The sequence below is a fragment of the Lonchura striata genome, chromosome Z, assembly GCF_046129695.1.
Source record: "Lonchura striata isolate bLonStr1 chromosome Z, bLonStr1.mat, whole genome shotgun sequence".
Lineage (NCBI taxonomy): Eukaryota > Metazoa > Chordata > Aves > Passeriformes > Estrildidae > Lonchura > Lonchura striata.
This window is the reverse complement of record NC_134642.1, coordinates 55,635,136-55,661,297: the sequence shown is the minus strand read 5'-3', so window position 1 is coordinate 55,661,297 and position 26,162 is coordinate 55,635,136. Positions and strand designations below refer to the sequence as shown.

Genomic DNA, 26,162 nt, shown 5'->3' with positions numbered 1-26,162 from the left:
TAATTAAATTTACTCTTTTCTGTTTAGAGGGAAGTGAGAGAGAAATTTCATGGGTGCCTGGCATCCAGCCAGTGTCAACCCATAACAACAGGGTCGAGAAGCCAGTGGTCCCTTTTGTTGTACTGACTTAGGGCATACTTATCTGGAATGTACTAGAGGAGTATCTGACCACTCTAGTAGGAGTTTCTTCTTTATCATGAAGTTTTTTCAGAGGTATGCAGCAGTGTATGACTTTACATGGCAAGGTTTTGATAGTGGGGGGCTATAGGGTTAGATTTTCTGGGAAGATGCTGGAAGCTTTCCCCATGTCTGATGGAGCCAGTGACAATTCTCCAAGACGGACCCACTGCTGGCCAAGGCTGAGCCCATCAGTTATGGTGGCAGAGCCTCTGGGATAAAATAAGAAGTGAAAAAAAATTCTTACACAGAAGTTATCTCAACAAGCGAATAGTGGAGTAATCAGTTGTGAGACAAACAGCCCTGCAGATAAAGAAGGTCAGTAAAGAAGGAGGGGGAGAATGTGCTCTAGGCACCAGAGCTATCCCACTGCAGTCCTTGGAAAAGACTTGGGGATTCACTGTTGTCTCCCTTCTGCCTATGCAGTTCCATGGAAGACCAGAGATCCACCGGCAGCCTATGGAAGACCCCACTCTGTATGTACCCCACAGAAGGGATCCAAGATGGAACAGCTGGTGAAGAGCTGCAGCCCATGGGAAGTCCTCACATAGGAGAAGTTCATGGAGGACTATCTCCCATGGGAGAAACCCAGTGCTGGAGTAGGGTAGGAGTGAGAGAGTCCTACAAATGATGGAGAGGAAGAAGCAGAAGCAGTATGTGAAGAAGTGAGTGCAGTCCCCATTCCCCATCCCTTCATGCCACTGGTAGGAGGAAATAGAAAATCAGGAATAAAGCTGAGCCCAGGAAGGAGGGAGGGATTGAGAGAAAGTGTTTCTAAGATATATTTCCTTATTATCCTCTTCCGATCTGATTGAAAATAAATTAATTTCCACAAGTTTGGAGGGTCTGTTTTGCCCATGATATTAATTTGTGAGCGGTTTCTCTCTGTCTTTATCTCAGCCCATGAGCATTTTGTTGTATTTTCTCTCATCTGTCCACTGAGGAGAGGAGTGTTAGGGCACCTTTAATGAGCACCAGCCATCCAGACAAATTCAAACCAGCACGAAATTATAGAAGACTAATGTATACTAAGAGTCAATTTAAAAAAAAACTATTTTCTTGCTGTCAGTCAACTAGTTAAGAACGTTTTTTTTTTTTAATTCAGAGAATCCATCAAAAAGTATGCCTATTAATGTGTCTGAGTCATGGCTGTTAATGTGTCGTGATTGTAGGGGTGCTACTAAGCTGAAGTGGAAGAGATTCTGCCTTAGATTATTTATTCAATATTCTAGTATTCTTTATTTATTTTGACATACACTCCAAATTTAGAATCAATTAATATGCTTTTAAAGTGTAAATATTAGAGTCTCTCAATGCTGTATGACTAAAATGGGAAAATTTGACATGTTACAACTTTGAAAAGGATTAAATTTTGATGTATCCATTATTTCTCTTGAGGTAAAGTTTTAGGAGATCTTGATAAGCCCATATTTAGGAATTTCTTTTTTGTGTATGTGCAAGTGGATTTCTTTACAGTCCTAACAACTTCAGCACATTGAATGTGAAGGATTTTCCATGTAACTGCTTCCTAGAAAAGCAATTCACACAAAACTGAGTCTGAGCTAAGAAACCAGCCTCGGCATGATAATGAGGGTTTGGTGAGACCCTTGAGTTAAATTTTGAGGGTTTTCTTGAGAGGAGGAGTATCTTGGATGACTAATGGAACAAAGAAGGGTCTTGTGACAGAGTCTAGAGTTGTGACTAGGCTTGCATTCACAAATTGCCAAACTTGTAAAGCAACCTTTTCATTATATGCTTTTAAAAATAGTATAATAATACAGATCATTTATGTTACATTCACAAACTTTGAAAGAAGTAAAGAAATTGTTCCTGAATATAATTTATTTCTGGGATTCTAACTCATTAGCATTGCAACCACATATTAGGAAATTATGACCTAGAGATATACTAACAATAATATCAGTCTTGGCTTCCTGAAACAAGAGTTGAAACAGTCCTTTTTCTGAACAGATTTAGTCCAATGTCTATGTTTTTTTCCTTTGGGAGTTCTTTTTTCTACTTAAGCATTCTATTTCTACAAACTGCTATGTCCCTGATGGGAAAAAATATGTAATTTCAACATACTCAAGCAATAACTAATAAAAGAAATTATCAGTCATAAAATAGTGCAATTTGAGAGTATAATGAATCAGTCATATAGAAATTACTATATAAAATGATTTTAAAAAGTTATAGAACAAAATAAGTAAATGCTGTGCCATGAAATATTGGGTGATCTTTCCAGACATGCATAAACACATTATCCCTGGTCATAGCCAAGCATGATTCATGGTAAAAGTCTTCATCCAGATTTCCAGGGAATGGTTATTTAACTCATGCTCCTGTAAACAAAACAAAAATACAAACTGAATAAGTGGTAAGAAATAATTCAAAGTGCTATAAAAGAACCTCAGCTCGTATTACCATCGTTCTTTAAAAGCTTATATTTTGCTGTATTCAAATGGTTTATAAAAATGCATGTTTTGAGGAAGCAAGTCATACAGATTTTCTTATGAGCTGAATCACAAAAAAACATGTCTATTTGAAATATTTTGGTCTTATACATGCGTTGTTTCCATTCTTGCAGGAGAACAACTGGAGATCAACATATTTTACAGGAGATCTACATATTTTAAGATTTGTCCTCTGTAAGTATTCCCTTTTTTGTGTCAATATAAACATTATTAATTGGCTGTAACTTTTAAAATTGTACATAAAAGTACACAAATCATTCTTTTTCACATAGTGTTATTGTATATAAATCTACTGGAGATGAAGCATAAAAATGATCAAGAGAGGAACGAAAAAGAAAAAATCCTCCATCTTCCACAATTTCAATTGAAAAATTTGCATCTTAAGTAATAAAGTGATAAATATCTAAATAGAACGTACATAACTTAAAAATAATTATTTAATAATTAAAATTTTCAATAAACAAATTCTTAAGCAGAAGTTTCACTTACTGAGAAGGTTTAATCACATAATGTTATTTACTGAGCTTATATATGTTATTCTTCTACAAAATTTTCCAGCTGATTAAGACAGTGAAATCTGCAACTTTTGCATACTTCAGTTGGATCTCACATTTATAACGTCTGCTCATTTGTCAGTGGAACAGTTACAGAGGGTTCTTTTCTTAAGAGCAAGTAAATTGACTGGAATATTATATACAATAGATAACACTCATGCTCTTTTACTGTATCTGAAGAGAGTTACAAATGTTAGTTTTATTAGTTAACTAATATCTAAGGCTGTTTTCCAAACATAAGCACAGGGCATGATGAATCATTCTTTATCCATTTATACAGAAGATAGCTTTTCTAGATAAGACTCATATTGCTCCATGGTGCTTGAAATATTAATCAGGGCTAATCTGTACCCAGTTCTATGTCTAAAATTATGAGCGTAAAAAACATTAAAAAGTTAAAAAAGCTGAAAAAACTACTGATCTCAATAAAGAATGATGATCTTAATGGAAAATGAAAAAGAAATCCTCTTGAAAGGCATGGGGAAAGATTTGGAAATGCAGGGACTCAGAATTACTGAAAGAGTGCTTAGTGTTTAAGGATTACAGTTTACATTGCATTTTGCATGGTATTACATGCACAGGTTTACACTATCTTGACAGTGAGGTATCTTTAAAATAAAAATAAATTGGAAGAGCCCGGCTGACTAGACATCCCAGACAAAAGATGTGTCATCTTCAGTCTTTCTCATACATCCTGAGAGGAGATATTGTCCTGAAAACCTTTATGTTAGTATCTGAAAATACTGTTCATGTCTTCTAGATGGCTGAAGGTGAGCAAGTTACATATCAGAAAAGATGAAGGAATTTGGAAAGTTTTATAATACAGGAGAAAAAACCTTGTACAAGAACTCTATGGCTTTTGGGAGACGTTAGTTTTAACATTTTTTAAAAATCAACAACCCCAACAAAATTTTCATATAAACATATAAAAAATAAATTGAAGGAGTCAGAAATACAGTTGTGCAGTCCTTCTGAATCTCTAATGTGGCATCAAAGTTGAGTGTCAGAGCCTGAAAAGGAAGATTTTGAGAATTCTGGGATGACAGAGCACAAGACCAGTCTATGTGGCTCTGGAATTGGCCAATAGTTGAAGAAAAGCAAAGAGAATGGCAAGCTTGTTTTTATGATTTGTCTCTTGAAAACCATAAATTCTAGGTTCTGTCCTAAAATTTTTCTTTTTAAACACCTAAGACATAACCTGGTATCTGTCACAAAATAAATTCTTTTATAGTACAAGAGTTAAATGTTCATAACAAATTAACATTTCTAAGGTGTATCTGAAAGAGCATCCTAGAGAGGTATATTCTTTTACATCTCTTTTTTCCCCCTATTTGTGCTGGAGAACCTTGAAAGAACATGGAAATATTTATGATAAAAAAGGGCAGATTTGGGTATCCTGGGAGGATTCGTAATCCTTTGGATTTCAAGTTGCTGCATTTGGAAATGTTTGCCATATAATTTCTTTTTTTTTTTCTTCCAACCTGTACATACACTTAACTCAGGTTAAAGTGAACCCTGTTCATTCAGATTTAAAAAAAATAATCATTTTCCTTCAGGATTTTTGAAAAAAGGTTTTGATATCACTTCACAGGAGAATATTGTGGCATGTGTCTGTGAAGAATTCTGTTTATGTTTCATTATTTTCTAAGTACATTTACTAAATTTTGAAGTTCACTGATTCTCTGAGATAAAAAGGATTTTTAGCTAGAACCTATACAAAGGTTTTGCATTATTATTTTTTTTTCTTTTTTTTTTTTTTTTACTTTGAGATATGTTTTCAGAATATCTTGTTTGGTGAACCAAATTACTTCCTTTTGTACACTGGACTTATCTTATTCAATTTTTGGATACAGGCAAATTAGGGGCAACACTTAAGTGCAAAAAGTCATAGTATGGTGAGACTAATTCCAGTTAATGATATCTGACTTGCCACTTATTCAGCTGATTATCCATTTATCATTTTATACTTGAGCCTTACTTTATCTCCAGAATATTTGGAAGCTGCATTGATAAAAAGGGGGGAAAAAAGAAGATAATTGATTGTGCTTCAAAATGGATCATTACAAATCATATTTTAAATAGCCCTTCTTTAAATATATTAAGTAATGTCTTATTCTGTCAGTTTTTATCAGTGTAAAAAAATGTCATAGCATATGTACTGTATTCCAGGTATTTTTCTTTAAGTCCAGTACTTCTAGTCACAGTGTAGTTCCTTACCCACTGTAATCCCTGGGTCCACATGCTTATTCCTTACACATATTTTTTTTGTTATTCTCTTGAGAACTTACATAATAATAAAATTCCATGTGAGAAATCTTGAATATAGAAATCATTTTGTGTATGATGTGTATTGGGTGTTTGGTTACTATTTTGTGTAATTTTTGACCTTTATTTTTTTTAATTTTTGTATGGAAATTCACATAATCAGGCTATCATTTTTGCCATTAGACTTTCTCATTCTCATTTTTTCTAAAATAAATGTGATTCTTAATAAATTTTTCCTGCAGGCATGATATTTTTCACTTTTCTTTTAGCTTTATTCAATCTTTGTTTTCTCCTCATTGTTCTAGTGAGTCAGATTTTCATATTTTAAAATTTTAGATTTTCTTGAAGGAAGCAAGTATATTATAGTAATTTTAAATGTCATTACAAAACATGAACATGTTTGGACCCTAATCAAGCATTTTTATTTTCATTTTTATGTGGCACTTTTTCAAGAGGAAGAACAATGGCCAAAACAAATGTTTGGGCTCACTACATTTTAGCAGCGGTAAGATTAAAGGATTTAGGGTGACATTACCATTTGTGATGGCAATGTCAGAGACCAGTAAAAGAATTAAAAGTAACTGCTATTCACAATATGTTTAGAAAGTGTTGTTCTGACTTGAGGACTCATCAGTTCTGTGGACTTGCTTGCTGCATTGGTATTTCCTACCATCCTATGTAGGCAGTGTTTAGTGACTCAGATGATTTTGAGAGAACTTCTTTGAATGACCAGTGCAGAAACTCAGGGTTGAACTGAAAAATCGGGCATGGAGGAAAGATTTTTTCAGTCCAAGCTCTCATGAATACAGCTCCATTTCTCTTAAAGAAAAAAAGAATAATTTTAAGAATTCCTTCTTTATGAAAGTGGAATTTTTAATTATTCTGAATAAAACACATTATTTCTAGTGAGAAAATTTTAACAAATGCAAAAACCAGGAAGAAAAAAAAAGTTAAAAGGAAATTGGGATGACTAGTCAAGTTTTGACATTTGTCAGAAAAATGTTCAAGGGGAAGGATTTGCTTATGGATTTATACAACTGCTCAGTGTAGAGGACACCTGTATTTACTCAACATCTCTGTCCACACACATGGGAAGAGGACTGTAATCATCAGACTAGCTGGTATTTAGGGCTGGATTACACCATCTATTGTATTAACATTGTTCTATTCTGGATACTATTCTGGCTAGAGACTTGCACACAAGTATCTTAGATCTTAGCTGACATTCCTGGAAGAAATAAAGGCTTTTCTTGTTTGTAGTTTCATGTGGCTTTTTTTTTTTTTTTTTTTTTTTTTTTTTTTTTTTTGTAGTCCATCATATTTTGAAATCAAATTCAATGCCTTAAAAAAGAAGAAGCAGAAGCAACAGCAGGTCATGCTACTTTCTTAATGTCACTGAAGCATGCTAATCCCACTGAACAGCCTGTTGGAATGCCAACACCTCCAGAGACTTTGGCTTAATGCAGTTGATTTGATTCTAGAACATACTTGGCAAAACTCAAGAGGTAACATGATTTGAGAAATACCTAACAGGAAATCCAGGATCATGCATAATGGTCAAAAGCAGTACACAGAATAAAGACAGAATGCTACATAAGCAGAATATTAGTCTGTTCCACCTTTCATTTCCACCTCCTGCCTCCAGTGTTTTATTACTTCTAGTGACCAATTTAAATTCTGATTTGTTTTAAATTAGTAACTTGCTCTTATCTTGCCAGGGCATAGAAACTTTGGTCTCGATGAAACCATAAAGGATGCAAGTATTTGATTACTTTACACCGAGTATTAAGTTCAATTCCTTTCAAAATCAGTAGAACGTCCCCACTGGTGCCTGACCCTGGTCCTTTATTCTGTCTTCCCTATTAGGAGGTCAGCTATTATGAACATGTGGCTTAACTTTCTCCTCCTCCCTGCAAGAATGTTTACTCTAAATTCAAAACCAGCATCATTTGTTTCTTCTCCTCAACTCCTAATGAAGCCTCCAACGAGGCAGTGAGGGGTAAATAGTATCAGTGTAGGCAGTCATTCACCAGTGTACAAGTATCAGGTTTCTCTCTTACTTTCTTTTATCTTAGCGGTATGTGGAGATTGTATCTGAGTAAGAAACATTCTCAGGTACCCAATAGATGGGGCTACAGATTCTAGGTTTTTAATAGAATTTTCAGCTTTGCTTTAGTTTCCCAAAGTTAATAAAATTATGATAATTCCTCCTCATTTCTATCAGATATATTTTCTTCTGGCTAGTGAGTATATTAGTGCAAGGATTTATTTTGTCTAGCTTCTTAGTTTTTTTTTTTTTTAATAATAAGACATCCTGATAATAAACTGAAATATATTTTTTGTATTTAATCTCCCTAACCAGATCTGCACTGTAGAATAAAATTGACTTCTGAAACTACCCACAATATTATTTTTTACCTTAGTATAATCATATCTTTATTCTATTAACTCTATGAATCCCACACTATTTTTTGTCACTTTGTAATTATATCCCATCACACATCTGATACATAAGGAAAAATAACTTTTACAGTCTGCTTTTCCTTTATTTTAAGATTAAAATTATGGAGCTCATGGTCCCTCTTTATGTCTTCAATATGATGATGAAACCTTTCATATCCTGCCAATTTTAGCTAAATAAAATATTGTCAAATATAACTTGTGGTATCAGACCACTTGTGGCAAATAATTGCAAATGGTGTTCCTTCCTTAAAGGGATAGAATTATGTAATTAAAGGTTGCATTATGTTCCTTCCTATGCAAGGTAATTTTTATTTTCTCTTTTTATAGTTCACTTGCTAACTACTAATAGGAATTTATGCATCCAAAATTTTCAGTCTTGAAAGTCTGTATGATAGAGAGTCCTGTGAGTTAAAAAGTTACAAAATTCAAGTAACTACAAAACTCTTCTAAGGTCAGATTTTTAAAATAAATAATACTAAGTTATGGTCAAAGCCACTTAAATGTATTTTTAACAGTTCCCTACACTTTTGGGTTCTTGATAAAAGGCTTGAATTCGTAATATTTTCTTCTACACAGTTGTTAGTTTTCCTGTAGATTTTTGGAGCACAATGTCTTTGCTTTTACTGCTCTTTACAGTGTAATGGATTTGAAAATAATTTATAGCAATTTTAAAAAATTATTTTAGGTACCTGCAGATATATGTTTTGTACATAGGCCCCTACTTCTCACAAATACTCTGAAGTGGAATTTTAAGACTACTCAAGTGAATATAAAATGTCAAAATATGTCCTAAAGAAATGTTACCCAAGCAGGTAACAGAAGAATACAAGCCAAGTATTTTTAATCAAATATGGGATTCTAAAACAGTTGCAAAGAATTTTTGCAAAGAATTTCAATATGAGAAATAGTTTTGAGAATCAATACATTTATGTACTGTAGTTGTAAAATGAACTTCCAGCTAATAACTCATCTCTATCTCTGTTAATTTCTTTGTGACACACACACTACTGCTAAAACCACTGTATTGGAGCTGGTGCTACAAATGGCTCAAAAAAAATCAAACAAGCATTTAAGTAATTTACATGTCAAAAATTTAAAAATGAAAAATAAAAAAAAACCACAAACCAACGAAACAAAACAAAAACCAAAAATGGAAAAAACCAAATCAAAACCCTGAAACAAACAAAACCAAAAACCAAACCAAAACAAACCCAAAACCAAACAAAAGACAAAGGCAAAAACAAACAAAAAACCAACTAAACAAAAAATTAAACCAGAAAAAAAAAGTTGAAGACTATGCTCAAATAACTTATTTCATCTCACCTTCCAAAATATTTGACATTACATCAAAATCACATTTGGCCTGGCAGTAGCTGCTCTTTTCAGCACAACAGCTTCGCCTCATCACTGCTGTTAAGATAATCCTTTGGTCTTGCTGTAATGGAACTTCAAGGCTTGCCTCATCAAGAGAATTAGATCATATCTTGTTCTTGATCCAGATAAACACTACGAATTACTGAAACAATATATCACCTTAGATGTTTTATTTTCTGGGAGACTAGTACATCTGGATTGTTTTTCTGATTTATCTGCAGTGTGTAAGGCGAGTTGGAGAACAAATGTAAAATCAACATTCTTAGCTCCAAAAAAATTAGAATCTATCGAAGATGCTTTGAAGACTGACACTTACTCCTTTCTTTCTGGCAATTTAAAGACCTGAGAGACAGATTTTGAGACAAAAATGCTATGAATTAAGAAATATTTTTTTTCAAAATCATAAAATCTTCTAAAAATCCCAAACATAAAAAATGGACAGATGGGATCAGTTAATAGGATTTTAATTCCACAATATATACCATGATGGAAACAGTCATAATCATGTAAAAAGCAAAGACTACCTGAACCAAGGAGATCAGATTTGGGAAAGGAATCGGAATGTAATCCAAATAATTTCTGCACTTGTTTTCTACTATGTGGACTAGGAAGTGTGATGAGATACTTCTTGACTCTAATATGGAAAGTATTTGCTCTGAGCATTTAAGAAATATAAAATCATATATAAAAGACACTGTTCAAGTCTGGAGAATAAATAAAACTCATTCGTAAAATTAGTAGCTTTAAAATAAAATAATCTTAAACAACTTTCATAATAGAACTTGTAATTGTGCCTGCTAGCTATTTTGTATTTCTGATGTAAAGTTCACTTGGGGAGCTAAGTTTTACTCATTCCATTAAAATGCTCAGGATTGTGTGAGAGATAAAGTTACACACAGCTGTCTACTTCAGTCATATGTAAAACCAATACTGAATTTTCTGGGGCTTCTAAATATTAAAAAAACTACAACCCAGAAAAAATAATCTAAATAATTTACAAGAAGAGTTGTTATTCTTTCTCATATTTATGAACATTGAAGTTTGGTGTAACTTATCTCTATAATAAGTTATGCAATGCACAAGAGAAATTCTTACATGACTGTTTCATGATGCAGTGAAGCAATAAAAAGAATCTAGGACATTAGATTTCCTGAAAGGCTTATGTACAATTTGATATATTTTGTGAAAAAATGCATTTAAAATGTTGATTTTATTTATTTAAAATACACCTTTCAAATAAAAGGCATACCCTATTATCCACAAACTTCACTTAAATGGTGCATTGATACATTTTAGTCCATTAGACACAGGAACAGTGAAGTTAATAAGCTAAAAATTTTTGTAAAATATGTGAAAATTACATCTAGTTTCTGTGCTTCATGGAGCTTATGCAATGATACCTTCACTTTGATTTCTAGCTGCAGCAAACAGAGCAGCAACCTGTACCATCAAAATCGAGCCAGCTAAAAGGAGTAATGACAACTTCCTAAACCCTTTCCCAATAAATTGTAACTGCTTCTGCCAAAAGGAGTTTTACAGATACATTTATTTTGCATAACTCCTTTGTCCTTCAAATCTGGATTTGTGGCATTTCTATCATTTGAAGACACAAACAAAGTATATAAAGTACATTGGTACAAAAAGGTAAATTGTACTTTAATACAATCACCAGTTTTTAGTTGCGCAAAAGTAGTATTTTAAGTCTTAGTCAATTTTGTTTTTAAGGGTAATGAGTAAACTATTGTTATAATGAAAAATTTGGATTCATATAGATACAAGAAACATTTACCACAGTTTGACATGCTAATTGTATACAATAATTATTATAATGTTCACATATAGTTTTCAGACTGTAAAACTTTAATATTACTGTAATGCTTCTTAAAATTATAGACCTAAAAAGGGATCACCTGGTTTTTTGCAGATGTGAAGGTTTTCCCTTTTTCCTAAGCATCAAGATTTCACTATTATTCAGGATTATTCAATCTACCTCATCACAGAATGGATATCACAACCCTTTATTCTTCTTCAAAAGTTATTTCATCCATTACTTTTACCATAATAATCCAGAGCAGAGCACTCTTCTGCTGTTTTTGTCCTGTTATTTCTTTTCAAATCTTTACTACATAAAATCATGTGTGGATACAAAAATTAATTACATCAGTTACTTCAATAATTCCTATATATACTCATCTTCTGTACCTCAGTCATGTTTTTGAAGCTCTTAATCTTGTTTTATTTTTAACATAGGTTTGAATTTTTTTTTTAATTACATTAATTGTTTCCCCTTGTGTATTTTTATTGAAGAGACTACTTTAGTACTTCCTCGTGTGTTACAAACCAGAAAATATCTCCCAGGCTAAAAGATATTTAGTAAGTAAAGTAATAACAGTTGTCTATTTTGACAAAGAGTAGAAGGAGTTCGGCTTTTTAACTTGATCTTTCATTACATTTAATTTTCAATGTTTTTGAGCTTCTATTTTATTAAAGTCAGAATAATCAGGGTTTTTTTTAAATTAAAGGAAAATAATTTTAGTCAACCAGATAAAGCTCGAAAGTACAGATCACTATAAAATTATCTTGTAGTTTATTGAAGAAAAAATGTGATGTGAAAAGTCATTTTGCCCAAAGGGACTTTCTTCAATACATGTTCTGTTGCCTGAAGAGAAGAAAGAAAGCTGTCTCCAAATAGCATCCAAATTTCAGTTAATGTCTAATAACTGTTATGATTTTAAGATTTTAATATTAATTTTAAGATTAGAAACCGGTGATCAAAAATAATATGAATATATAAATTCAATATTTGTATGAAATAATGAATTATGAATAAAACAGGGTAACATATGGACTGCTGAACATTTAGCCCAACATCTCTGAACTGTTCAACATCCTTGGAGGACTACCATATCAGAACCCTGAGGAATGAGGAGATTAGAGTGGCTGATTCTGGGTGAACTTTCTAGAGAAAGGAGACATACCAGATAAATGCAATTAGCCATAAACACCCAAACTACATCAAGGCTATAGAGTGATAGCTTCTATTGTAGGAGAAAATGTGTATCAGCTATAGACTGAGAAACACTCAGTTCATTTGGAAACATTAAGAAAGACTGCAATACTACTTTCTTCATAAATATAATTTATTTCAAGAATTTTACTACTAGATGTTTATTTCCTGTGAGAGTGAAAACTGCCTAATGAATGTGTTCATATGTACTATATATCTATGATCTTGACTACAAACACAGTGGATGAATGAGAAGGGCATTGATATGCAATAGGAAGAAAAACTGCTTGTAATTTCAGGCATATTGGTATATGCCTTTCCATTTTATTTCTAGGAGCAACATGTCCTACCATTTTCAAGTTTGGCCACTTTCCACAGTTTTTTCACACAGGGTGAAGCATCACTAAAAACCAGCATGAAAGCTCTGTCCATGTCAGTGATGATGTCTGCCTACTTTCTTCAAAGTTTGCCAGTCACTGTTAATCCTGCACATCAGTTTTAGTTTAGACAACCATTTGGTCTCCACTTAAAGAAAATTTTGTCTAGCTGGCTGGTAGTGACCTGCCACTAGTTAGGACATTTATAGTCCAGACACATACACATAGCACACACCTCTGAATCATACCTTCTAAATTACACTGACCAATACCAGACTTGGTTTCCTGATGAATGATCATTGTTGTCATTGACCACGATCAGCTCTGCTCTTCTGCATGTTTTATAACTTCATTTTCTATTTTAGTTTCCTTTTTGTGAACACACTGCTCAGTTGCTGTATTTCCTAAATGTTGTGGAAATACATTCCTCTGTGGGAGAAAAACGTGCTAAAAGCTTAAGCTGCATCACAAAAGATGAGAACCAAATGAAATACATAGGTTGGACATGATTTCCTTTCTATATTTTCTCTCAGGTCTAAAACATTTCAAAACAAAATTTCCCTAATTATATAATTAGGAAGTCGGGCACTGGCACTGGCTGTCAGAAGAAATGCACTAGTCATATCAGCTGACTCTAAATCCTGGCATTGCTTTCCTATCACTGTAGTGTATTCCCTTCTACTTGAGTGACCATATTAAATTGCTCCAGGCTCTTTCCAGCTCTCTTGTGAGTCAATTTGTTGGATGAAGATTTGAAGAGTGCTTCCCGCAGGAGGGAGAGGAAAACCAGATTAAAAATTCCAGTAGAGAAAATGGGAAGGACAGCACTAGGGAAAAGAAATAAGACAAAAATTTCATCTCAAACCAAAGTACTGGTATGTCAGGTACTGTCATAAAGGAATGGAAACAAATCTCATTGAAATTCAAACTAAATTGACACAAAGAACTTCCACCATTGCTGGTTTACATCTGCTATTTCTATAAATATCATTATTCTGTCTCTCAGTTTCTAAAAATGTTCTGGTTCATGCAGTAGAGAGAAAAAGCATATCTCAGCCACCCAAACTGTCACTTGGGAGGGGATGGCATGATGCACCTTGTCAGTATTCCATTTGAGACACGGGCCAACAGCAAATATCTAAAGAACTCTAAGTTAAAGTTGATATACAATGAGAACAACTACTGGCTTTGTATATTTGACAGTCTATTTTCTCAATCTGATACTTCCAGTGACAATACTGGAATCAAATTACTCATTGTGACTGCCCCAAAAACACTGTCAAGTGATTTAGAATCAATTAGTCATTTGCACTGGAAATACTGTGCAAAACTTCCAGCCTTCAAAACATTTCTTACTGTATGGCTTCTGTTGTTTATAAGACTACAGGCCTTTGAGTGATTTCCAGAAAACAAAAATTAACAACCTCAGAGTCTTCATGGCTGGTGGATTTACTACAGTGGAAGCTCACAAGTAATGCCCAGACAGAAACCAATAACTAGGGGGTCTTTCCCAGCAAAATTTCTGCTGAATCCCAAGCTCCAAGCTTATAAATCTCAAGGTCTGTGAAACTGTCATATGAACCAATACAAACTATCCAGATGCATTTCTCAAATCAGCAGAAATCTCCTTCTATTTATTGCTATTTCCAAGGGCCAGGTATGAGAATCATTCCCTAGTTAAGAACAATTGATGATAGAACTTACTCTGTCATTATCCAGTCTTAGTTCATATCTAGCAACATAGTTCCAAAATATACTATTAAAAATTTTATTAAAATCTTTATTGATTTGAAGATCTTAGAAAATAAGTTTTCCACCCATTTCTTGACTATATTTATGTATGTATATCACAGTCCAGCTTTATGTCTTGAGACCTATAAAGATGATTGAGTTCCACTTGTTCTACAGATAAAATGATTTCTTGAACTTCTGTGTCATCAAATGCGCTATTTGAAATTTTAATTTGCATTTGGGGACAAATCAGTTACCTCATTTAATAAATCATATTGTTTCATTTTTCTTCCTTCTTTCTCCAAAACTACTTGCAATAAACCATTATTATCCAATTTTTCACACATAAAGACTTTTAAAAACTAAGTTATATTCATCTTCTATTTCTGACACAATATAGACGATTTGGTCTTTATTAGATAAAAGAGTGAAATGATAAAAAGATCTGAATTGTAAATTTGGAGATACATTTAAAGTTTGAATTCTGAGACTGGAAGTAAAAATAAAGGAAGGGTGCACTATAGTTCACTGAGAAAAAAAGACTGAGAAGAAGATCATGTGGTTGTTCTTTCCCCATGAATTGTTAGTCTGTGAGTTTGGAGCTTCATTAGATTCCTTGTACTAAGTTTAGTGTGAATTATCCCCTTAGCAATGAGAGCATGTAAAAACTGACAAATGACAAAATCATCATTGCGTGACTTCTTAAAAAGTCTAGATGCTATATCTTTGCTCTTTTAACCTTTTACTTTCAAATGCAACATGAATCCATCATGAACTATGTCTGTATTTTGAAGTATTATCTATGAATTGCTTAATTAGAAGTGGAAGAAGATAAAAGTTAAAAGATTTCTTCACCTACCTGACTGAATTTCAAACTTATCTATTCAAAATGACATTCATAGGACTGGCAGTGACTATCCCTTGTACTGGGCACTGGTGTGGCTGTGCCTCAAACACCATGTTCAGTTTTGGCCTATTCTCACTCAGGGTGAACTGAGTCTCTGAGGGAGCTGGGGGTGTTGGCCTGCCGAATAGGAGCCTTGGGGGAGGCATTGTTGCTCTCTAGCACTACTGGAAAGGAGGGTGTTGCTGAGGAGGAACAGGGCTTTTCTCCCAAGTAAGTGACAGGATGACAGCCTCAAGTTTTACCGGGGAGGATAAGATGAGATCTGAAATAAAGATTTCTTCACTGAAGGGTTGTCAAGCATTGAAACAGGCTTCTCAGGGAACTGTGGACTTAGCATCCCTGTAAGGCATGTGTGCATACTGTATAAATGGGAACTTGGGAACATGGTTTAGTGGTGGACCTGGCAGTGCTGGGTTAAATTTTGATGATCTTAGAGGGCTTTTCCAAACTACATGATTTTATTATTCTATTAAGTGTTCTTGTTTTCTCATTTTCTACATGTCAGGCTCAGCCTAAATCTTCCTTTCATTCTGTGAGTGCCCTGAAATTGATGAAAGCAACTTTAAAAGAGAATGAAGGGAACTTTGAAAGCTCCTAATAGAAGGTGGTAGCACCATTTTTTGTATTATAAAGTGAAAAGGGTCAATGGATCTTTGCATCTCTAAAGACTGGGCTAAAACTGAAAAGGGAGACCCATAAAACAAAAGAGTTATAAAAATTTAAAATAAGCATAATTATTGTGGCTTGTTCTGCTGTTATTCAGGAATTCAGATACCTGTATTACCATAAAAGTTACCAAAAGACTACAGTGAGCCTGGAAAAAACCATCTGGTTTATAATTTAAGACAGCACTCTTCATACTAGATAGGCAGAAAAATGGAAGAAGCTGGAAAGAAGAATTAATGGTGTACATCTTACTACATGCACATGGCATGTATAAAATCAGTGGAAATAAAGATGCATTTTCATAATTATAGGTGATACAAACAATATTTAGAAAATCTTATTTACTTTATGAAGATGTTTTGAGAATTCTAATCTTAATACAGTTAAATTAGGTCACTGCTACTGTTTATGAAGAAGAGGAAAAAGTATGTACAACATGATTTAGATAATTTGTTGTACCAGTAGGGAACCAATAATAGTCTAAATAATATTAATGAATAATTAAGGAATGAGAGATTCAGGACACTATAACAGCATGGATTAACTATGTACTCAGACTAAAATGAATGATAAAAAATCAATGGCAATCAAAGTAATCAGATTACAAAATATGTTGAAAATTTTCAACATAAAATGTGTTGAAGTACAAAGTAGTTTAAAGACTTGTTATGTTTCCTATGGTTTCCTTCACTGTTTTCAAATATTTGGTAAATTCTTGCTACTGTTACCATTGGTATTCTCCTCCTCTTGCTATTGAAAACTCTAGTCTGAGCTCCTTTCTTTGCCACTGTCTCCTTTGTTGTGCTGAGGTTAAGCCCTAAAAATATTATAAAGCCATTAATGTTAGGTCAGATTTCTATCATGTCTGTTTTAACAGCTCAGGCTATTTTGCTACACTGGCATATAGGAGAAGATTTCAAACCCAGTAATAATTTTGTAGCTACAAGTTATTAAGATTCACATGCAGCTGAAGACTTGCACTGTATTTCCATGTCTGCATTGCTGTAAGTGTTGAGAAAACAAACAAACAAACAAACAAAAAAACAAAACAAAGCAAAAGAAAATTAGTATAATCACAATAAGGCAGAAATCTCTGCCATGGCAGTGGTCTGTAAGAGGTACCAGCCACCCTCACCCCTCTCGTTCTATCTGCCTTCTCTCAGCAGACAGGTATCAGCCATGAACTGCCTGTGGCTTGGTGCCTGAGGGGCAGCAGCTGGTGGTGCTGCAGAAGGGCAGTCTGGTGTGAGGAGCACAGCAGGAGAGGAAGATCAAGGCAAAATGCAAGCCAAAAAGGTAGTAAATAGGAGGACATTTTAATGGAGGGGAATTGTAGTGAGGACCTGAGAAGATGAGAATCTTGGTTTGCTTTCTTCCTCTGTTGGAATTAAATAGATAAATAAAATATCTTATTTGAAATGATGGTAAGCACTGGATGGGAAAGTTGCTGGGCTTCAGGTTTCCTTTTTTTTAAATAATAACTTAAAATCTTCTAGGAACCAGAAGAGATCTGCTGTGTCAAGCTCCCATGAGGCATTCTGTAGATGCTAACATTGTTCTTTGATGTTATTAAGATGGGAATATGCCGGTATACTCTGAAATATGTAAGAGAAGCTATTAGCATAGCAGCAGCACGTGTCTTACCTGTAATATAAAGGCAATTTTTTGGCTTTGGAGGATAGGGGCTCAAGATCTAAGGAGCTTTAGAGAACACTTGAACACCCACTCTAAGTGAAGGAGGAGGACAGCAATTAGCAACAGCTGTACAAGTAATGGGTTTACATTTAACTGTACAAAAAATAAACACCTCCCATGTAAAGAGTACTGAACAAGCTTACTGTACTAGAGTATGCAATACAAATCTACAGGGAAAAGTATTTTTTTAATATATAAGAATTATTTCTGTACAGAATTTTTCTCAAAACAAAAAAAAAAAAAATCCTAATCAATATGACTTAGAGTTTGAACTTAAGAACTTTCAGAATCAGCTGTACTGATTCTAGGGTCTGCATATTTTGTTCCAAAGTCATAAAACTTTCACCTTCCCTGGTAATAAGGACATTTGGGAAGGACATAGAGTTTATTCCAGGTGCTCTCAGGGTAGTTTATGTCCTAAGTTAAACTCTCATTAGATCAATTTCAGGAGCAAAAAAGCTCTGAAATAGTTTGGGGAGCAGATAATTCAGAACTCCTTAGCTACCAGTTTAGTGACCTAATTACTCTTCTGCTTGTTCTGTATGTTCTGGCTGTGTCTCCCTCTGGTCCTAAGCATCTGAGCAATTTATTGTATAGTGGTTTTACCCTCTTCCCCTTCTTCCTCCTTCATGATTAGGATAAATTGATATGCAATTAACTTTTTCTAATGACAGATTTATCTTTATTATTTCTATTAGTTTTTTACCACTACTTATTTATATGTATATGTTATTCTGTCAAAGTACATTTGACATAATTCAAGTCATATGTTCTCTTTAACTTGACAGAGATATACAATCCATTTAGGGCATTGATAAGAAATAGAACACTGCAAAGATACAGGTGGGATAGAGAACATTTTAGGGGTTTTTTTTGACATTCCTAAATATAGTGTAAAACTATTTTGCAAAACCAGAGACCATGGCTTCATTAGCATAGTGTTTAAAGGATTTAAAGGAGGTAAAGTAGAACAGACTTCAGAGGAACAGCAAATCTCCATATAAAATCTTTTCTGCTACTTGCTCTGTGCTGTATTACACTTCAAATTTCGTGGTTGAAAAGGAAGTGGAAGGCTGCACTTGTCCTTCACTCCTCTATTTCTCTTGTGTTTTTCCTCGTCTTTTACACCATCGAAATCACACAGGAAGGGAAGAGTGTGTGTGTGTAATTGGATGTCATTTCCCCAAAAAAAGCACCAATATGTAAAATTAGCACTTTTGGGAAAAGCTTCCTTTAACAGACTGTTTTACATCTCATCATTTCCACAGTACTGCCATTCACTGTCATACTTGCTGTCATTTTCATGATCAGCAGTGACTTGAAATGGATGTGAGACATAGCTGGCAATAATTTCTCCATTGCATTTGTTTGTGTGAGTGTGCATCTGGGGTTCATAATTTTTATCCCTTGACAGAATGTTTTACATGCAGAAAACAGAGCCAAGCATTATTTTGAACTTTATTCACAACCTTTTTATTAATGAACATTACTCAAACTCATTCTGATATCAAGTTCTCAGTCATATAGAGTGAAATTATTACAAATTATTTAAATTTATTAGAATTTGTGTGATATAGGTGTTTAATAAATTATTAGATACTAAGATCAGAGCACCATGAATATCCTAACTTTAATCCTATTAGAACATCAAATAGATTTGCTTGGCCAGTCTTAAAACCAAATTCTTGGTGTTTGACTTAACACTATTTTAAAATATATTTTACATATATTTTAAATAGATTCATTTTTAATAAAAGCAAAAATATGAGGGAACTGCTGTTGCCTCATTTTTAATATTTTTTACCTTATTAGTTTGAGATGTTCTGGCTTAAGATGAGGGAGGTTTAAAATTGAAATCGAACTTATAAGCAAGATCATGTGGAAGATGTCATAGCTTTACTTCCATTAACACATCACTGCTTTTAGAAGTGGACTCATTGTAGTCTTTAAATGCAGTGGGTACCTCAACCAGTGCAATGGAGCAGAGATAAGCCTTTAGAATTACTAGAGCAGTGGGGAAGGAGGGAAGAGCAGCAGTGATTAATACATTTTTCTCCTTTTATTTAGTGTACTTCATACTCTAAAATAGCAACTTCTTTATGAAGGATGCATGCATTAAACACAAGAAATAAGACAATGCAGTCATGTCTTCCTAAATTACAGACTGGTTACGAATTTGCCTAAAAATTTGAATAAGAGAGTATTCTTGTGCTGTGAATTTTAAATTTCTGACATAAAAACATGCTTCAAAAGATTAATCCTAGCTGTTAAGAAAGGATGAATTGTTACAGAAATTGCTTCCTTCTAGTCTAAGGTGTCTGGCCATTTTCAGGATCTTCATTTCAGTGAAATGTGAGCTTTGGCTCAACTGTACAACTCCTTTTTTGATCCCACATGTAATACAATCTCCTCAATAACAGTCTTGCACATGGTACAGGTTCATGTGCCCCTGGACACAGCTGCACATTCCCAGTGCTTTCTTTGTGGAGCCACTGGTGCTCAGTCAGGATATTTTTGGTAGATAAACTGGCATTGAATGTCTTAGTGGTTTACACAGGGTTAATTTTCTAATAGTTTAACTTCTTAACTAACATCCATGCAGATGAGCATGGCAATGGCAGAAAGAAGGTGGAGAAAACTTGTTCAAAGGGTCAGAGATTGAGGATTCAGATAACCCCAAGGAGTGGATGGAATGGATCATTGGATTGCTTTCTGTGTGAAGCTTTCTGTGTGAACCTTAACTCAACCACAAAAGCTGTCAAGGTGTTGTACTAAACTGTAGGTAGGGGGACTTCTGAGCTCTAACCTCTCTACTTCCTGAGGATGAAAGAAGAAATTAAGAAGTCATCAATATTGTGCTTGTGGTTCAAGCTATATGTCAGCAGCCAATCTCGTCTTCAAAAACCTAAGGTATTCAAAATTTTTTTTGGAGTGAAATATGTAAGCAGCAGATCACTGAAGTATTTGTTGAATTTGCTAAAACTGAGAAGAAAGAAAATAGATTTAATTTTTAAAAATTATTTAATAATTATTTGATTATCAATATGCAGGAAGTATGAAAAGATATAATATATTCCCTTGTTAGTCTTATTCTGCTTTCATTACACCAAAGTATACATTTGTATAGGAAGATTTGATGCTGAAATTTGTATGTTTCTTTTCTGTGAAACGTATAGAGTCTTTATCTGAAAAGACTGAATTTTTTAAATTTATTTGATTAATTTTAAGATCTTCAAATTTTCTCAGTATATATTCCAAACATATTGTCATTCATATATTTGTTCTGCATTTACTGCCTTTTCATTAATTTATCCATGGAAGTAAGAACTTTTCTTCTCACCATTCCTTCCTTTCTGACACTGATAATGGACCAATATTGACTTTTATGGCTATAAGGATCAACAAATATTAAGAAAATATTAAGAATTAATCAACATATTTATTATTTTAAAATTATATTAACAAGTAAACAAACAGAAAATGTTGAGTAAGAGTGGAATGAATCTGTACTCAAGAACCAGCTAAAGAAAGAAACACATTGGACTAGATAGAGATCTTTAAATTAGGAGAAATCATGAGAACTTTTCTTTCCCTGCTTGTTTATTTTCCTATGTAAAATATGTGAATACAGTGGTAGTATAGAAGATGGTAGAAATAATACTGTCTCTGAAGAAATTTTTCTTCTAAACTTCTACACACTGAGTAGCAACAGCTTTTTGAGAGCCTCTGAGGCAGTATATTTTTTTTTACGTGAAGGCATCTTGACTTCTTGTGACTAGAAAAAAAACAAAGGAAAATGTAAGAGAGTAATTTACCCTCACATCAATTCTGACAAGCTGAATATGCAGGGACTGAAGCAAATATTTACAAATAAGCAACCTCCTTCATAATTTATATACAATTTCTGTGATGTCATATGTTCTAGCCTTAGCTTTTGCATTTAATTTCTGTATTCTTAAGAAAATAGTTTAAAAATATTTTAACTTAATATTCACATTCTTATAACTCTTTGTGAAATTAATTTATTAATACTCTTTCTGAAGTTGATGGTTCCAGATGAGGAGACAGAAACAGCCTGTTTACTTTGAAAGCTTTTGCATCTTCAGCTCTACCTGTTCAGACATTCTAAATATCCTTTAAAATTATGTTGGAGAGAATTAATTTTCTTTGAGGTTATTTTTTAAGAGCTCTATTCCATTTGCATGTATTCCTGCATTTAAATCACAGTAAAGAGCTATCTGGCCAGGAAAATATTCTCACCAGGATCTGAAGCCAAAGGAGATTTAATCTGCAGTGGTATCTTTAAGTGGTCTTGGTTTATGTGTGAAAGTATTGGAGAAAGGTCTGATGTATATAATTAATCCTGTTCCTTATTTTAAATAACTTTAATGATTTGAAAGATGGCTAAGCTAGGAAAAAATGACACTACTTGAATTCCTTAGATATAAGCTACATTTTTTTTTGTCAAATGTACAAAGTAATATTCAAAAATAAGAGTTACAGGAAAATAAAAACTAAACCAGGTTTGAATAAGATAATAAAAGATTGCTCATTGAGGAGCTAACTTATAATGTACTGTGAAGAATTTGCATGGTGCATGCTCTAATCCCAGTTTAGACAACATGTTGAAATTTTTTTATATACATGCAGAAATAATTACATCATTTAAATAAAGAGAAAATTAAGGACTGAAAGGAAACAGATTTTCTGGTGTCTTACAGTTTGAAGTTTAGTTTTCCATATCAAATGAAGAAATCTTATTGCAACTAATGACATAACAATGAGATTTTCCTCATTAATTAATTGGAAATTGATTAAATATTTACTTTTGTGTTTAGGGATCCAGCTCTGAATCTTCTGATGAAGTGGTTGGAAATTGCAAGGGTAGTATCGGCATCAAAAACATCATCTGAAATGCTGATTAAGCTAAAGTTGGAGAAAGAGGAAAATATTGGCCCCAGCTGAGCTACAGCATGAGTAATGAGGAAGAAATTTCATCAGCTATGGTGTGCATTAGTGGTATTCAGTTCTGATAATTTCAATACTAGTAGTTCACAGCAGAGTTTGCTATGTTCACGTTAAAGCTGTATACTTTTGGACTTTTCCACTCCCTCTGTCCCAACCAATATGATGAATTTAAGATGAAAAACCCCAAAACATTGTAATATATGCTTCCATTCAGAAATGTGAGCAAGCACTAAGATTAATGTTAAAAAGGTAGATCTTAAATAGTTACAAAATATCAGACTACCTTCCTCTCACATTTTCAATTTCTTTACTGTGGCTTTTAACTGGAATAATTTCAGATAGTTATTAAGTACCTTTTTTCTTTTGGCAACTGAACTTCAAAACTAGCTATAAATTGAAATAAAATTCTACTCTTATGGCTTTTCTCAAGATATTTTTTTATTATTGAAGTTCTGATTATAGTTTTTAATTCTGTTTTCTTACAAAACATTGATTTTTAAATGAATTTATTCTTGTACAATAGGAAGAAACGTGGTGGCCACATCTCAAACCTAAGTAAAGCAAAGGAAATTTAGATATAATTACATAAAAATTAGTTATATTTAGCCAACCAGAAAATGTAAATGATTATATAAATCATGTAAATGTGCATGCAAATGTAAATAAAATATCTGTACCTAGATATTTACAGAATTTTTAATAAATCATGTGCTAGTGTTTTACACTAGAAAACTCTTCATATTAACATTTCTGAAATATGGGAAGTAAGGAAAGTTTACTTTTGATTATTTGGGGTTAAAAGTAGAGAAAAAGTCTGTCGTCATCTTATTTCAAATGCAGACTTGATCTAAAGATATTTCATGGAATTATAGAATCATTAAGATTGGGAAAGAGCCCTAAGTTCATTGACTTCAACCACTAACTTAACCATTGACATGTTCACTGCTAAAATGTGTTCCCAGAAGCCACATCCACAGGTTTTTTGAACATTTCCAGGGATAGTGACACCACCATTTCCCTAAGCATCCTCTTCCAAGACCTGACTTCCTTGGGGTGCATTTTTTTCCTTTTATCTAAAGTAAACCTCCCATGGTAAAATTTGAAGCCATTTCCTTTGCTCCCATCATCCCCTTTCAACCAGGCTAAACATTGCCATCTTCCTCAGAGAGAAACATAATTTGCTAGAGATCTCAATTGTTTACTATAATTCTGTATTGTATTAATACTGTAACAAACATTCTCTTATTTGTTTTAGTTCTCTTTGCTTGCTGCAGAGGCTCTTGGCTGAACACGAATCACTAATTGTAAAGACAACAGTATGAAGGTTTTGCAGTTCTTAAGATAATGTAATGCTTACACTAAAATCCCAGTGTAAACTTGGACATTGTGAATTTTTTTCATGTACAGGATCTCAGTGGTTATCTCAAGCTCTTGAAAAGACATTTCATTACCTCCTCAGGGTTTCATTGTACTAGGCAGTCCTTTTTTTTTTTTTGTGCTTGTTTTCAAAGATGGCTTTGAAAACCTCATAGACGTTTTGTAACTTGAGAGCAGAAATGATGCCACACATTTTCATTGCCACCCTTTCTGAGATGTTCCTAACACTTTTTTTATCATTATTAATTTCTGTCCCATAAAAATTACGCAGAACAGCATGAAAAATCCTAAATCTCCTAGAACAGAATTTTATTTTGATTTGGTTCTGGACAAAAAACCCAACCAACCAATTAACCAACCAACCACACTCACACTTGCACACTCACTCACCCCAGAAGACAGAAAAATAACCCCAAACCCCCCAAACTGTGACATTCAAGTGAAATATTAATTGTCCTCCTTCAACTATTCTGCTAGAGTTGTTGAAATATATTCAATATATTATGTTATATGTTATTACCATATATGTTTTGTTATCACCATTATTATATTGTGCCCAATGGCATATGTTGAATTCTTTTAATTATTTTAATTTGTGAATCTGCATTCTTAATTAATTTTAAAACATTTTAAAGTTTCTAACACATAACTACAATCACTCTGCACTGTGTGAGTGATTTCTATCCATAACTTCTCACTGGAATAGCAGTGAAATTCAACACAGGAAAGAGCTGTAAAGTACTGTAATGGAGGCAAAAATTTCTTTCCTTGCTCATTAAGGTTTCAGATAAATACACTCTTGAAGGACCTGAAATTTATTTCCTTTTCCTGTAGTGGAGAGAAAATAAAAAGATAATGAACAAAGAGACAGTGTCATGGAAATGGGGAAAGTCTGGGAAGTGTCAAAGGAACACATTATTTGTTTTGTCTTGCCAAGAAAGGTCTGTTCACCTCCCTGTATAGTCTGTCCTCTTGCTCTGATAATAGGGGAAGAAAATAATAAAGCCAAACTAGTATGGTCAGGAATTTAACAAAGGGATTTTTCTATTAATTAATAGTTAATGCTTCTGGTATGTGTTTTAACGTGCAGCGATTCAGTTAATATGGCATTGTTTTGATGATGAGCTGTTTTGAGAAGTGCTTTCTTAGCCCCAGACTACAATGTGAGCTGTTGAGTGTATGCTTAAAATGGCCTTGTCTACAACTTTTCTCTGCAACTTAGGAAATGAACTTCAGTAGTAAATGACCTATAGTACTGACCTTGTCAGCATAGAAGGCAGATGGTAAATGCATGCTTTGCTAACTGATCATGCAGCTGGGACACAGCAGCAGGGGATTTTTCATAACAGGTAAAAATTTAAATATTTTATAAGAAACCCTAATTAATCTGTAAGCTAAAAAACCTGATTTCATTACAGATTACTTTCCTTTTCTCCCTTTCCCTAAAGAAAACCACAAGAACCAACTTTTGGAGGTTTCTTTAAGAAATCTTCTTTTTCATACAATTAGAATGAGAGAAATCTTTGGTCTGATAATAGGATCTACAGCTCTTACAGTGCGATAAAAAACCTGCAGTAAAATTTTTTTATACAAAGTTGCATATGACAATAACCTTGCATGTTCCATACTTCTAGGAAAATCATGATCTTGTCTTGTGAGAAATCAGGTATTTTACTGAGAGGTAATTTCCAAACCACTGCACACTCATTTCTGTTAAAAACATGAATAATTTAGGAATCTTTTTTTGTCTTGAATGGAAGGTTGTTGTGAGACTGTTCTCAAGGCTGAGGATTCACAGTGTGTCAACCTCTGAATCACTCTGAAAGTAATTCCATATAATAATGAAGAAGGATATCTGGAGAGGGAACAAATTCTTTGTCTGGTGTCAAGTATTTTTGTATGGGGAAATATGATCTCTCCTGGATTCACCACCCTTTCCAATTAGTATTAACCCATGAGCTGTTGCCTGCTTTCAGTAAGAGATTTAACTTTTCTCACTCAGGGTCTGATAACTTCACTACTCTCCCAGTTTTGTGATGATTAGACAGGCCATCTTGAGAATAGAGTGCTATTTGCATTCCCTTATTTCCTGGGTTTTGTACTCCTAACTATTTGAAAGAGTTGAGG

At 33.6% G+C, this 26,162-nt stretch overlaps 1 long non-coding RNA gene across 1 annotated transcript; it reads left to right on the top strand.

Moving 5' to 3' along the window:
• Positions 1 to 805: 805 nt before the first annotated feature.
• LOC110479140 (uncharacterized) lies at positions 806 to 22,557 on the top strand. Its single transcript, XR_002466870.1, has 3 exons — positions 806 to 842; positions 2,765 to 2,825; positions 22,529 to 22,557. It is a non-coding gene; the product is annotated as an uncharacterized LOC110479140 (long non-coding RNA).
• The last annotated feature ends 3,605 nt before the right edge of the window (positions 22,558 to 26,162 follow it).